Raw genomic sequence first — 13,659 nt, 5'->3', positions numbered from 1 at the left:
CTTCAGTGAGCTGAGCCTCAAGGTACAAATGAAGTCTATTTGGGAAGAGAGGCTCCTCCAGGCCTCACTCAGGGTCCTCTGAGGGTCAGGGCTGGGCATCCATAAGAGATGGGAACTGGACTGAAAACACGGCCCGGCCCAGGGAGGTTCTGGGCTCCAGCCTCGCTTGCTTCCAGGTGAATTTCTGCTGCGTTCCCTGAGCTGACCTCACCTCCTCATGGTTCTTCTTCAGGTAGACCAGGTCCTCCTTGAGGTTCTCAGTCTGCATCTCCAGGTTGGCTCCGGCCAGGGTCAGCTTGTCCAGTCCCTGGGGCAGCTCCAGAGACCCAGCCTCACTTGGTGCAGAAGTCATCGGCAGCCAGCTGGGCATCATCCACCTGCAGCCAGCACGAAGCTGGAATTAGCGATCACAGCCACCGGGATCTGGGAGAGACGTGGGCTCCATGAGCAAATGCCCTTGGCAGCCTCCAGGAGACCCTCCAACACCCTTCTTGCAGCCTTTTCGGAAATGAGCCAGGGTGAGGGTGATGAGAGTGCCCATGGTCTTCTCTGAGCACCCTCCTGGGAATTTCTGGGACCCAGCCAAGGCCCTCAGGAGGTTAAAGGATGATGGGGGTAGGATGCTCAGGCATGGGTAAACACGGATGCCAGGAGAGAGACCCTTATGCAGCTGTCTGCCACTATGGGGTTCATGGCTGCCTAGGTCTCACTCCCTCTTTCCCAACTAAATTCACCTCTAGGTTCAGCTGCCACCTCCTCCAGAAAGCCCCCCTGGATTCCCTTCTGCATCTCTTTTCTGGGTCATACCTCCTTCCTTCTCCAGGTTGTGAATTTATACCTATTTCTATGACTTTTTTGGTTATTTCCTCCTCCACTGGACTGTGAGCTCCAGGGAGACAAGGCCATGTCTGTTTCCTTCTCTTTGGAATCCCCAGCCCTGGGCACAGTGCCCTGGCCCAGAGTTGGCCCCGAGGGTTCGTTAGTTTAATTAAGTGATTCGTTAATTAATTAATGAGGTTATGACTGGCCTCACCTCAAACCTAGGGCAAAGCTTTCTTTTCCCACAAGGTCATCTGGGCGGTTTCAATGCAAACACGGAGGGAGGGGCCCAGAAGAAGCATAAGGTTGGTTGTGATTACTGCTGCTGTTGTTGGCATGGTTGGAAATCCCAAGAGGGGTTCCAATTGAGGTCATGGCCATGCACCAAAGAGTGAGGCCCCTCCAGCAACCCAGAAGTTGAAGCACTTGTGAAGGTGATACATGTGCGTGTAGAATCTGGAATTTGCTGAAGCTCAGGGCTGACCACCCAAGGCCTCAGAGGGAGAAGCCCCAGGACACACTAGTAGCCCCCACAGGCTCATCCTGTGCAACCCCTCCCAGACCCTACTCGAGGCCCTAAGTTCTGTGAAGTGACCCTGGGTCAGGCTGAGCCGAGGGCCAGTTTGTTCCCAGCACCCCTTCCTCTGCCTCAGTGGGCCCATCTGCATCTGGCAGAGACCCACCCAGCCCCCATCTCCTTGCTCAGGAGGCTTTGGGGGCACAGCAAGGGGTGGTGATGAGGCGCTGGCTGGTCCCAACATCAGGAGCACCCTGACTCACCAGGGTTTCCCTGGGTTCCCCGCTGCCAGGACCAACCCCAATATCTGATCTGGCACTGCCAGTATCTCTGCTTCCAAGGGGAAATTGCAGGAATACCCACCTAGTGGAGGTCCCGGGCAGGAACAGACAAAGCCCCTCGTAGGCAGCACCAGGCCTGGCTCTCCACCCAGGAAACTGAGCAGGCCTAACCGCCAGGGCCAGCTGGGCCTAACCTGACTGCCGCCTGGCTCCCCTGGCTCCCCGGTCCCCCTGCCTCCCCTGGCTCCCTTGGCCCCCTGGCCACTGTACTCATCTCTTGCACCCCTCACCTGGCACTGGTGGCATTGCTCTGTAGGACCCTCCAGGGCAGGGTTTGTGCAGAAGACAAAGTGGCCATGTTTACAGAATGCCAAAGCCATGTTCTTAGAGGTCATGAGAGAGAGTGTGTATGCATGTGTGTGCGTGTGTGTGTGGTATGTGTGGTGTGTGATGTGTGTGTGGTGTGTGATGTGTGTGTAGTGTGTGGTGTGTCATGTTTATATGTATGTGGTGTGTGTGTGTGGTGTGTGTGGTGTGTGGTATGTGGGTGACTGTGGGTACATATGTGTATGGTGTGTGTGTAGTGTGTATGTGTGTGGTGCATATGGAATGTGTGTGGCGTGCATGGTGTGGGGTATGTGTGGGTGGTGTGTGTGTGGTGTTTGTATGTGTGTGTGGTGTGTGTGGTGTGTGTGTGATATATGTGTGGTATGTGTGGGGTGTGTGTGGTGTTTCTGTGTATGTGTGTGATGTGTGTGTGGTGTTTGTGTGTGTGTACGTGTGTGGTGTGTGGTGTTTGTGTGTGTATGTGTGTGATGTGTGTGTGGTGTTTGTGTGTGTGTATGTATGTAGTGTGTGTGTGGTGTGTGTGATGTGTGTGTGGTATGTGTGGTGTTTGTGTGTGTGTACATGTGATGTGTGTGGGGTGTGTGTGTGTGATATGTGTGTGGTGCGTGTGGTGTTTGTGTATGTGTGTGATGTGTGTGTGGTGTTTGTGTGTACGTGGGTGGTGTGTGTGGTGTTTGTGTGTGTACTGTGTGGTGTGTGTGGTGTTTGTGTGTGTGATGTGTGTGTAGTGTGTGTAGTGTTTGTGTGTGTGTGTATGTGTGTGGTGTGTATGTGGTGTTTGTGTGTGTATGTGTGATGTATGTGGTGTGTGTGGTGTCTATGTGTATGTGTGTGATGTGTTTGTGGTGTGTGTGTGGTGTTTGTGTGTGTGTGTGTGATGCGTGTGTGGTGTTTGTGTGTGTACCTGTGTGGTGTGTGTGTGGTGTTTGTGTGTGTGTGTATGTGTGTGATGCGTGTGTGGTGTTTGTGTGTGTGTACCTGTGTGGTGTGTGTGTGGTGTTTGTGAGTGTGTGATGTGTGTGTGGTGTTTGTGTGTGTGTACATGTGTGGTGCGTGTGTGGTGTTTGTGTGTGTATGTGTGTGATGCGTGTGTGGTGCTTGTGTGTGTGTACCTGTGTGGTGTGTGTGTGGTGTTTGTGTGTGTGTACTGTGTGGTGTGTGTGGTGTTTGTGTGTGTGTACCTGTGTAGTGTGTGTGTGGTGTTTGTGTGTATGTGTGTGATGTGTGTATGGTGTGTGTGTGGTGTTTGTGTGTGTACTGCGTGGTGTGTGAGTGGTATTTGTGTGTGTATGTGTGTGGGGTGTGTGGTGTGTGTGGTGTTTGTGTGTGTGTACTGTGTGGTGTGTGTGGTGTTTGTGTGTGTACTGCGTGGTGTGTGAGTGGTATTTGTGTGTGTATGTGTGTGATGTGTGTGGTGTATTTGGTGTGTGTGGTGTGTGTGGTGTTTGTGTGTGTGTATGTGTGTGATGTGTGTGTGGTTTGTGTAGTGTTTGTGTGTACGTGTGTGATGTGTGTGTCGTGTTTGTGTGTGTGTATGTGTGTGATGTGTGTGGTGTGTGTGTGGTGTTTGTGTGTGTGTAGGTGTGTGATGTGTGTGTGGTGTTTGTGTGTGTGTATGTGTGTGATGTGTGTGGTGTGTGTGTGGTGTGTGTGTGTAGGTGTGTGATGTGTGTGTGGTGTTTGTGTGTGTGTATGTGTGTGATGTGTGTGATGTGTGTGTGGTTTGTGTGGTGTTTGTGTGTGTGTACTGTGTGGTGTGTGTGATGTGTGTATCGTGTTTGTGTGTGTGTGTATGTGTGTGATGTGTGTGGTGTGTGTGTGGTGTGTGTGTGTATGTGTGTGGTGTGTGTGTACGTGTGTGATGTGTGTCTGTGTGTAGGTGTGTGATGTGTGTGTGGTCAGTAAGGTTCTGCATGGTCTCCTTTTCACCACCCCCCAGCAGGGCATCTGCCATGCCAACGCTGGAGCCAAAGCCCCCACCCAGGTTGCAGGTGTGGCCACCGCTGTAGCCTCCCCGAAATCCTGCCAAAAAGCAGTAGGAGGTGACAGACATGTTGCCACAGCTGCTGGCTCCCAGGAGGCTGGTGGCCCGAAAGGCAACACACTGACAGATGACATCCAGGAGAAACCCCCGCCAGGTGTCTGCAGGCCATTGACAGACCCAGAGGTGGAGAACTGGCAGATGCTGGTAGTGGTGACAACCAGGGTGTCCATGGGTCGGGTGAAGGGTCTGGTCTGGATGGAGACGGGGTAGCCCGTTATAGCCAGGCTGAAGTGGGGCTCGGACCCTGGCCCTTGAATTTCAGGCCAAAACCCCAGGAGTGTATTTTGCCTCCATCCCAGCCACCCAGGGCCTGGGGCTCAGGCTGGACACATTGAGAGCCTCCCCAGGGGCCCCTCCATAGCCAGAGCCCAGCCTGAGCACCAGGGCCTCTTAGTGGTCTGTTCAGACACAAAGGTGGTGGCGGGGCGCGGTAGCTCACGCCTGTAATCCCAGCACTTTGAGAGGCCAAGGTAGGTGAATCACCTGAGGTCAGGAGTTCGAGCACAGACTGGCCAACATGGTGAAACCCTATCTCTACTAAAAATACAAAAATTAGCTGGGCATGGTGTCACGCACCTGTAATCCCAGCTACTCAGGAGGCTGAGGCAGGAGAATAGCTTGAACCTGGGAAGTGGAGGTTGCACTGAGCCAAGATCGTGCCATTGCACTCCAGCCCAGGTGACAAGAGCAAAACTCTGTCAAAAGAAAGGGAAGGGGAGGGCAGGGGAGGGCAGGGAAGGGGAGGGAAGGGAAGGGGAAGGGAAGGGAAGGGAAGGGGAGGGGGGGAGGGGGAGGGGGAGGGAGGGGAGGGGAGGGGGAGGGGAGGGGAGGGGAGGGGAGGGGAGGGAAGGGAAGGGAAGGGAAGGGGCGGTGCCGGAGCTGCAGCCCTGGGGTAGGGTGGCCCTCCACGCTCAGCCGCAGTTAGGAGGCTGAGCTCATTCTTGTGTGGAGTCCGGAGAATCCAGCCCTGGGAGCCAGCACAGGCACAGGACAAGGCTGCACAGGCCAGGAGCGCAGGAGCGGGAGGCTGGCCTGGCCCCCCACCCAGCATTGCAGGGCCCCGGGGCGAGGGTGGAGAGATCGGGGCCTGACATCATCCCCCAGGTACAACGTGGCCCTGGCAGAGACTCCCAGTCAGAGGAGGCAGAATTAGCGTCTGACCTGCGGAAGCCCCACTCTCTTGGGATTCATCCCAGTCCACACGGAGATACAGCCCACAGGTTCAAGGATCCCTGTGTCTGAGGGAAACAGACGTGGCGCCTGAACTGAGGGAGCTTTGGATCCAAGTCATTCAGGGAGTCAGTTCCAGAGCCTCCATTCCCTCGTTTGTAAAAGGGGGACCAAATCTTGTCTCCCAAAGTCTTTGAGGGAATCTGGAGAGATAATGACATCAGTCAGGCTCTAACAAAACAGGAAGCAGGGGTGGGGCTGGGAGCAGGGGTCTGAGACCAGAAGGTTAGGGCAGCCTCCCCGCTCACCCGAACCTGAGAAGCGTCAGTCCAGAGCAGTCCTGGAGGAGGGGAGGGCAGCCCAGGAAGGCCACAAAGGAACAGGATCTGTGCAGGAGCCAGCGTCCTGCCCCGAGGAACGGCCCCTGCAAGAGCGCAGCATGATCCACAGGCTGGCGGCTGGCACCGCTCCACCCAACAAGGAGATTAGCAGCCTAATCTCCGCGGCGCTAATGATTTAGGCGCTGCCAGGACACCAGCGTCTGCACCAGGCCTGTCTGAATGTGGAGTTTCCCAGGGCGGCCAGGGCCTGCGGAACAGGAGAGGGGAGGAAAGTGCACGGGTGGCCTGGGCTCTCTGCCCGCACACGGCGACAGGGAGGGAATCGGGTTTTCCATGTGGCCCAGAGCTCCTAGATGAGACCACACTGCTGGAAAGACTTCCTGCTCGGACAGTGGGTGGTCTCTCACGGAAAGTGCCAGCTGGGGGCTGTGCCAGCTGGGAACGGCAGGAGCTATCTGGAAGACAGCGGTTGAGCCCTGACTTGACTGCTCCCGCCCAGCCTGTAAAGGTGCTGGGCAGGGATGGGGGGAGGTTCAAAACCAAGGCTAGAGAGCAGGGTCAGACCACCGTGAACATGAGGTTAGACATCAGGAAGGACTTCCCGGTAATCCAGGACTGTCTTCAGGGAGGAGAGAGACCCAGTAAAACCCGGGCTCACCTGAGCAGCCAGGGTCAGGCCTACACCCGCAGGCACTCACACACAAAGAGACAGGAAACGAAGACCCTCCCCATCCCCATCCTCTAGTAAGAACCCCTCCCTTCCCAGGCCCCATCCTCCCCCAGGTCAGCTGGGCTGCCCAGGTGGGCCTCACTCTGGGCTCAGAAAAGGGACTGCCCCACCTTCCAGCAGCAAATGTGGGGCAGAGCCAGGGCCCTAGGGAGGGGACCAGGCCATGGGGTGCCACCGCCCCTCTGCCTCCCCCTAGAGCACACGCCGCCAGTGCTCACCCTGCCTGGGAACCCCACTTCCAGAGTACCCAGACCTTAGTCCTGACGCCCAATCTGAAGGGGCAGAGAGTTTATTAACCTTCTTTCCACCTCTAAAATCACCCATGCCTCCAACCCTCAAGACCACCATTTAGCCTCCACAAGTTTCCTTACCCCTGACAGGCTTTCTGCCGCCGGCCCGCTCCTCTTCCTCTCTGGGCCTCAGTTTCCCCACGCCACTGACCCCCCCCCCACCCAGGCCTCTTTGCTTCTGCTCGTTAGAGGCTCTACTGCCTGTGAATCTCCCTCTAGCCCCCAGCCCAGAGAAGCCTCACATGCTGAGGACAGGCTGGGCCAGCCAGGCAGGAGGGCAAGCTCAGCTCTCAGTGCAGAGATAGAAGTGGGACCCCAGGAAGGCCTCCCCTGCCCTCCAGAGCGTGGGGCTACTCCCTGACCAGGGCTAGAAAAATGCAAACATTCCTCCTGAGACCCTCACAACAGTGCCTTGAGGACACCAAGGCGCAGGGTGCTTGAGCAGCGGGCAGTCGGGCGGTCCAATGTTGGCATCAGAGCCGGGCCTAGAGCAGGCCTCGGCAAGTCCCACTCTCCCAGCCAGGGAGGAAGGCCTGGCAGGGGCCGGCTGAAGGGCCACACAGAGGTCCTCGGGGCCATGGCACATCCTGTCTGGGCCTGTCCTCCACCCCCAGCAGGGAGAGGTCCCTGTCTCCCCAAAGGGGCAGCCCAGGCCTGCAGCTCCAGCAGCGGCAGCAGCCTAGCCCGCATGGAAGATGAAGGGGAAGAGAAGGAGAGGTCCAATGGCTCTTCCAGCCCCAGAGGCTGCTGGAGTCAAGCGCAGGTGGGAGAGGGGGAGGCCCAGGGAGGTGGCTGGGAGAACTCGCAGCTTCCTCCAGTGCCCTGGGTGCCAGCCCAGCCTTGGCTCCCCCTCAGTCTCCTCTGCAGAGAGGGCAGAAAAACCAGCACGCTGGAAAGCGCAGCACAGACGGAACCTGCCTGGAATTTGAGCAGGGCTAGGGTTTGGGGACGGTGTCCCCTAATATCACCCCTATTATGTTGTGGGGAGGCAGAGGGTGTAGAATGATCTGAGGCCCTGTGGACAGGAGATGTTCAATAGTGCATTTTTTTTTTTTTTAAATGGAGATGGGGTCTGACTATATTACCCAGGCTGGTCTCGAGCTCCTGGGCTCAAGCAATCCTCCTGCCTCTGTCTCCCAAAGTGCTGGGGTTATAGGAGTGAGTCACTGCGCCCAGCCAATAGATGCATATTGATGATGACAAGGTCTGGCCAGGCTCAGTGGCTCACGCCTGTAATCCCAGCACTTTGGGAGGCTGAGGCTGGCAGATCACTTGAGGTCAGGAATTTAAGACCAGCCTGGCCAACATGGTGAAACCCCGACTCTACTGAAAATACAAAAATAAGCCAGGCGTGGTGGCGGGCACCTCTAATCCCAGGTAGTCAGGAGGCTGAGGCAGGAGAATCGCTTGAACCCGGGAGGTAGAGTTTGCAGTGAGCTGAGATCGCTCCACTGCCCTCCAGCCTGGGCGACAGAGCGAGGCTCCATCTCAAAAAAAAACAAAAAAACAAGGTCATGCCCTGTCTGCCCAACTGGCCTTGGCTCCTACAGGCCTCCCAAGCAGTAATTGTCAACCCGTAGGATGGTGCTCACCCCACACCCCATGCCGCTGCCCAGAACCAGGGCAGGCTGTGCGCAGCAGGTTCTCTGCGAGTGCTTGCTGAATTGTTAGGATCGTAGAGCCTGGGCGGTGACTGGGGTGGAGACAAGGTCCCAGGAAAGGGACATGGCCACCTATCCTTCCCCCCATGGAAACGGGTCAGTATCAGGTGGTCAGGGAAAGTGAGAGGCCCAGGAGCCTGGAACAGGCTCCCAGCTGAGACCTTGGCTTGGCTGATGAAGAGACAACTCCAGAGACCCTCATTCCAACCCTAGTCCCTTGTCACTAGGACCCACTGGGGTCTTTCCATTCACCCCTCAGGCACAGAGCCCCTGTCACCTGCAGGGCCCTTGGTGCTCACAGATCTCCTACCCCTCGCTCACCCTCAGGCACTCCCACCCCTGGCCCAGCATCCCCTGAGAAGTGCACCCTCACCCAGCCACACCTGCCGCTGGTTCGCAGGTGGAATCCCGCTTCCTCTATTCTGTTTCCTGCCTCTATCCTGAGGCCCCAGGCGGCCCCGCCCAGATCCACCCACTAATGATTTGTATCTGGCTGCAAAGGGCCCCGCCCTCCACCTTCCCAGGGCCCTGGGAGATTCAGGACATTGCAGGGTGCCCTGAGCCTCTGCCCCAGTTTGAAGAGACAGGGTAAGGGGATCCCCCAGCATCCCCTGCATACCCAGAGCTTGGCCAGGGGCTCCCCTACCCAGGGGCGAGTGGACCCAGCCTTTCTTCCCCTCTGCACCCCTCAGTTGCCTCTGAATGGTTTCCAGGAACCGTCGGCCTGGGGCGGATCCAAGATGTAGGATACGGTCACCCAGGAACACGCCACCTTTCCAGGCAGCACAGTAGCTGTCCAGGGGCCCTTCCCAAAAGAGGGCCTGGAGGTGTCCCATGGGTGACCCCAGATGAGGCCCAGGGTGGGAGGACAGAGCAAGGGAGGAAGAGAGGGAAGGCTGGGGACCAGCAGGAATGGGTGGGGAGGACATCGCGGACAGGAAACCCAGGCCTCAGGGGTCACCCATGGGACACTTCACTGCCTCTCACAGGGTGAAGACTTCTGTGAGAGGAGTCTTGACCAGACCGCTTCGTCCCCCTGTCCTTCCCTCCCTCTGTCTTTCCCTCCCTCTGCCCTTCCCTCCCTCTGCCCTTCCCTCCCTCTTTTTCCTCCCTCTTTTCACTTCCCCCCACGACTTCCTTGGCCTGAGGGATGCATGGGGGTGAGTGAGAGGCAGAAACTCCAGTGGGTTCCCCTTTCAGGCCTGGGGTTCACACCACCTCTCCACTCTGCCTTGCAGCCTGGCTGAGGGGGCCCTGAGGGCCTGGGGGAGTGGGATGTCAGAGACACCAAAGGGACTCCAGGCTCCTTCCCACCCTGCAGACCTCAAACCCCCAGCTGCACCTCCCTCCCTCACCCACCTACCAGCTCGCTCCTCCCTCCCCGCACCCTGGGGAGGCTGGCTTCTCCCTGTTGACGAGAGCTCATTCACACCTGCTCTGTAATGCTCTTGAGCGGCTTTCTCCAGGGGCAGATGGGGCCAGGCTCCCCGAAACAGAGGCTGTGTCTCTCCCCTTATATTGGACACCTCCTCAAGGTAGCAGCCATGTCTCCCCCTCAGACTGGGGACTCCCTTGACATAGGGGCTCTTTCTCCCCGATGTGAAGGGAGTCTCTCAACTCCTTGTCCTTGTATTGACCACCCAGCCCACCACAGTGTGACACACCTGACTGACCAACAAGGGAGGAGAAGCAGGGCAGGGAGGACTGGGGGAGGAGGACTAGGGCAGGGAGGACTGAGGGAGGAGGACCAGGGCAGGGAGGACTGGGGGAGGAGGACCAGGGCAGGGAGGAGTGGGAGAGGAGGAACAGGGGACGGAGGACTCGGTGGGTAGGACCAGCGGAAGGAGGACCAGGGGAGGAGAACCAGGGGAAGGGCATGAGGAGAGGGAGGACTAGGGTAGGAAGACCAGGGGAAAGAGGACCAGGGAGGAGGACTGGGGGAGGGAGGACCAGCAGACGAAGGGCTATGGGAGAAGGACCAAGGGAGAGAGGACTACGGGAGGGAGGACAAGGGGAAGAGGACCAGAGCAAGTCATCGTCTATCCTTTCCTAGGGCAAAACAGGAGGACAGGGCAGGAGCATTCCTGTGCAGAGGCCTGGGCTCCGTGGAGTGCTCTGCCTCAGCCCCAGCCCGCCATCAAGGCCTACTTCCTCCATCTGTGAAGCTGAGCTGCCCTCCAGCCAGCCAGGAGCAATCTCCCTCCACCAGACTCCTGCAGCGCTGTGGTCCCTGCCGTCTCTGCCTCAGAACCCAGGGACCCCGGGAGCCTTGTTATTGAGCGTTTCTGGTTGGCACACTTCTTTCAGCAAAGTTTCATGGGGAGGGACCAGAGTTTCTAATCTTCACGACCACAAGGTCAGGCATTGTTAGCTGCGATCACTCTATGATGTCATGAAAAGAGCTCCAAGTCCAAGAACCTGGGGTCAAATCTGGACTCTTGCCCAAGTATGCTCTTGAGCAAGTCATTTTTCTTCTCTTAGCTTCAAACCCTCCTCCTCTGCGGAATGAGGGGACTAGACTTTCTTTTTTTTTTTTTTTTTTTTTTTGAGACGGAGTTTCACTCATGTTGCCCAGGCTGGAGTGCAATGGCTTGATCTCGGCTCACTGCAACCTCCGTCTCCCGGGTTCAAGCGACTCTCCTGCCTCAGTCTCCAGAGCAGTTGGGATTACAAGTGCCCACCACTGCGCCCAGCTAATTTTTTCTATTTTTAGTAGAGACAGGGTTTCACCATGTTGGCCAGGCTGGGCTCGAACTCCTGACCTCAGGTGATCCGCCCACCTCAGCCTCCCAAAGTGATGAGATTACAGGTGTGAGCCACCATGCCCAGCCAGGACTAGACTTTTGTAACAAACTCTTCATGAGATTAAATGAGTCAATATGTCAAAGTAGCTAGCACAGGCCTTGTAGTAACTAGCGATTCAATAAAGCTTCAGTGACTCCAAAAGTTGGCTGAGCAAAGGCTCCCTGCCATGAGAAGTCATCCTGCCCTGCCCGTCATAGGCAGAATAATAAACCCCAAATATGCTAGGCGCGGTGGCTCACACCTATAATCCCAGGACTTTGGGAGGCCGAGGCGGGCAGATCATGAGGCCAGGAGATCGAGACCATCCTGGCTAACATGGTGAAACCCTGTCTCTACTAAAAATACAAAAAATTAGCCAGGTGTGGGGGCAGACGCCTGTAGTCCCAGCTACTGGGGAGGCTGAGGCAGAAGAATGATGTAAACCCAGGAGGCGGAGCTTGCAGTGAGCCGAGATCACGCCACTGCACTCCAGCCTGGGTGACAGAGCGAGACTCCATCTCAAAAAATAAAAAATAAAAATAAAAATAAACCCAAATATGTCCATATCTGAATCCCCAGAACTTGGAAATATGCACCTTATAGGGCAAAAAGGACTTTGCAGATGTGAGGCTGATGGTTCACAAGGGATCTTAACAGGAAGGAGACAGGAGTCAGGGCCCAAGAAGGAGACGTAACCAGAGAAGCAGAGGTCAGACTGATGCGCGGCCCTGAGCCAAGGAGTGCGGCAGCCTCCAGAAGCCGAAAAAGACAAGGAACAGAGTCTCTCCTGGAGCCCGCAGAAGGAACACAGCCCTGCTGACACCTCAGTCAGCGCTCTAAGACCCATGTTGGACCTCTGGCTTTAAGTTGTTGATAATTTGTTACAACAGTAATGGAAAATGAACGCACTCTCCTAGCTCATTCTAGCACCAGAGGTGCTAGCCTCTCACACTCCTGTTAGAATTATTGGGAGGCGGGGCTGGGCGCAGTGGCTCACGCCTGTAATCCCAGCACTTTGGGAGACTGAGCCAAGTGGATCACCTGATGTCAGGAGTTCAAGACCAGCCTGGCCAACATGGTGAAACCCCGTCTTTACTAAAAATACTAAAATTAGCCAGGCATGATGGCAAGCGCCTGTAATCCCAGCTACTTGGGAGGCTGAGGCAGGAGAATCACTTGAACCCAGGAGGCGGAGGTTACAGTGAGCTGAGATCACACCACTGCACTCCAGCCTGGGCGACAGAGTGAAATTCCATCACAAAAAGAAAAAGAATTACTGGAAGGCGGATCTGCTCCCCTTCTCGACTGATAATCCTTTACAGCCAAAAGATGGTTTTCTGTTCATCTTTGGACCTACTACAAGGTCTGACTCAGTGCTTTGTACACAGTAGTTGCCCTATTGATGCTTGCTGAATGGAAGCAGGCAGTAAGAGCCCAGAGTTGGACTTCATTCAGCACCTAATTGTTGCATTCATTGTGTGCAGTCACGGGGTTGGGTGCTCAGAATTCAGTACTGAGTCAGCCGAGCCCTGCCCTTAATGAGAGCAGGCCGTGAGTGAGACAGACACAGAACAGTTCAGTGCAGGGCAATGTTTCTTGCGCAGTGACAAAGGTATGTGTGTACAGGCACCTTGGGAGGCCCAGGGAGGGAGCAACTCATTCAGACAAGGCCACCGAGGATAGTTTCACAGGGAGGGACAGCAAAGCTCGGTTTCGAAGCCAGGGCAGCACTTTGCCAGGCTGTGAAGACGAGGTGGAAAATCGTCCAGGTAGAGACAGGAATGCACCTGATGTGTTTGGCGAATACCCAGAGACCCATAGCTGCATCTGCGTTTCCAGGGGGATGCAGTAGGAGTGCTACGGAAAATGGATCTTGCAAAGAAACACGTTTCTTCATCTCCTGTTAGTTGAGCACCTGCTCTGTGCCAGGCGCTGTCTCAGCTCTAGGAACAAACACCACAAACCGCATTTTTGCTCTCGTGGAGCAGACATTCTAGCAAGAGAAATGGGCAATCAGCAAACCAACGGATGGTCCATTCTCCAAGGAAATACAAAGGGGACTATGAGTGCTTCAAGAGGTTGGGGAAGGCCTCCCCTAGGTGACAGTTAAGCAGGGAATTGAACTGTGGAAAGAGCCAGCCATGTGCAGGGAAGGACACTCCAGGCGGCGGTAACAGCTGGTCCAAGAGCCCTGAGGCTGGACCAAGGTACTCCTTTTTGGGGAACAGAAAGAAGGGCCTGTGTGGCTGGGGTGGAGTGGGCAAAGAAGAGAGTCGAGCCACATCAGGTCAGGAAGGGACAGGGCTGACCCTCAGAGCAGAGGTTCTCATCCCTGATGTACAGAGCTGACCCCTGTGGTGCTCTTAAGAGCAGGACTGAGAACCACGATCCACAGCCCTGTGGGCCTGGGAGCCTCACATCTTCGACAGACAGTTTTTGTTTGCTTGTTTCTCTGCAAACTTCTCAGAGCCCGGAACAAGCCAATGCACAGTGTGACCCTCCACGATGCTAAGTGTTTCCCAAACTCATATGGACATGGAGCCACTTCCAGGAGAAGCTGGTGGAGCTAGGGTTCCTGGGAAACCATTTTGGAAATCTCTGGGCCAATTCACAGGTCATACAATGGAAGAAACGACTGGGACAAAGGATGAAAAGGAAGACCACCATGATAGGA

General features: G+C 56.0%; 1 long non-coding RNA gene across 1 annotated transcript; it reads right to left on the bottom strand.

The window, feature by feature from the left end:
• Window positions 1-216: 216 nt before the first annotated feature.
• LOC140708695 (uncharacterized) lies at window positions 217-5,728 on the bottom strand. The gene is made up of 3 exons (XR_012088909.1): window positions 5,494-5,728; window positions 5,171-5,382; window positions 217-423 (listed from the first exon to the last, which is right to left on the bottom strand). It is a non-coding gene; the product is annotated as an uncharacterized lncRNA (long non-coding RNA).
• Window positions 5,729-13,659: the final 7,931 nt, after the last annotated feature.

Source organism: Chlorocebus sabaeus, chromosome 16, assembly GCF_047675955.1.
Source record: "Chlorocebus sabaeus isolate Y175 chromosome 16, mChlSab1.0.hap1, whole genome shotgun sequence".
NCBI classification, from domain to species: Eukaryota; Metazoa; Chordata; class Mammalia; order Primates; family Cercopithecidae; genus Chlorocebus; species Chlorocebus sabaeus.
The sequence above is the reverse complement of the archived record's forward strand: the minus strand, read 5'-3'. Positions and strand labels throughout refer to the sequence as shown.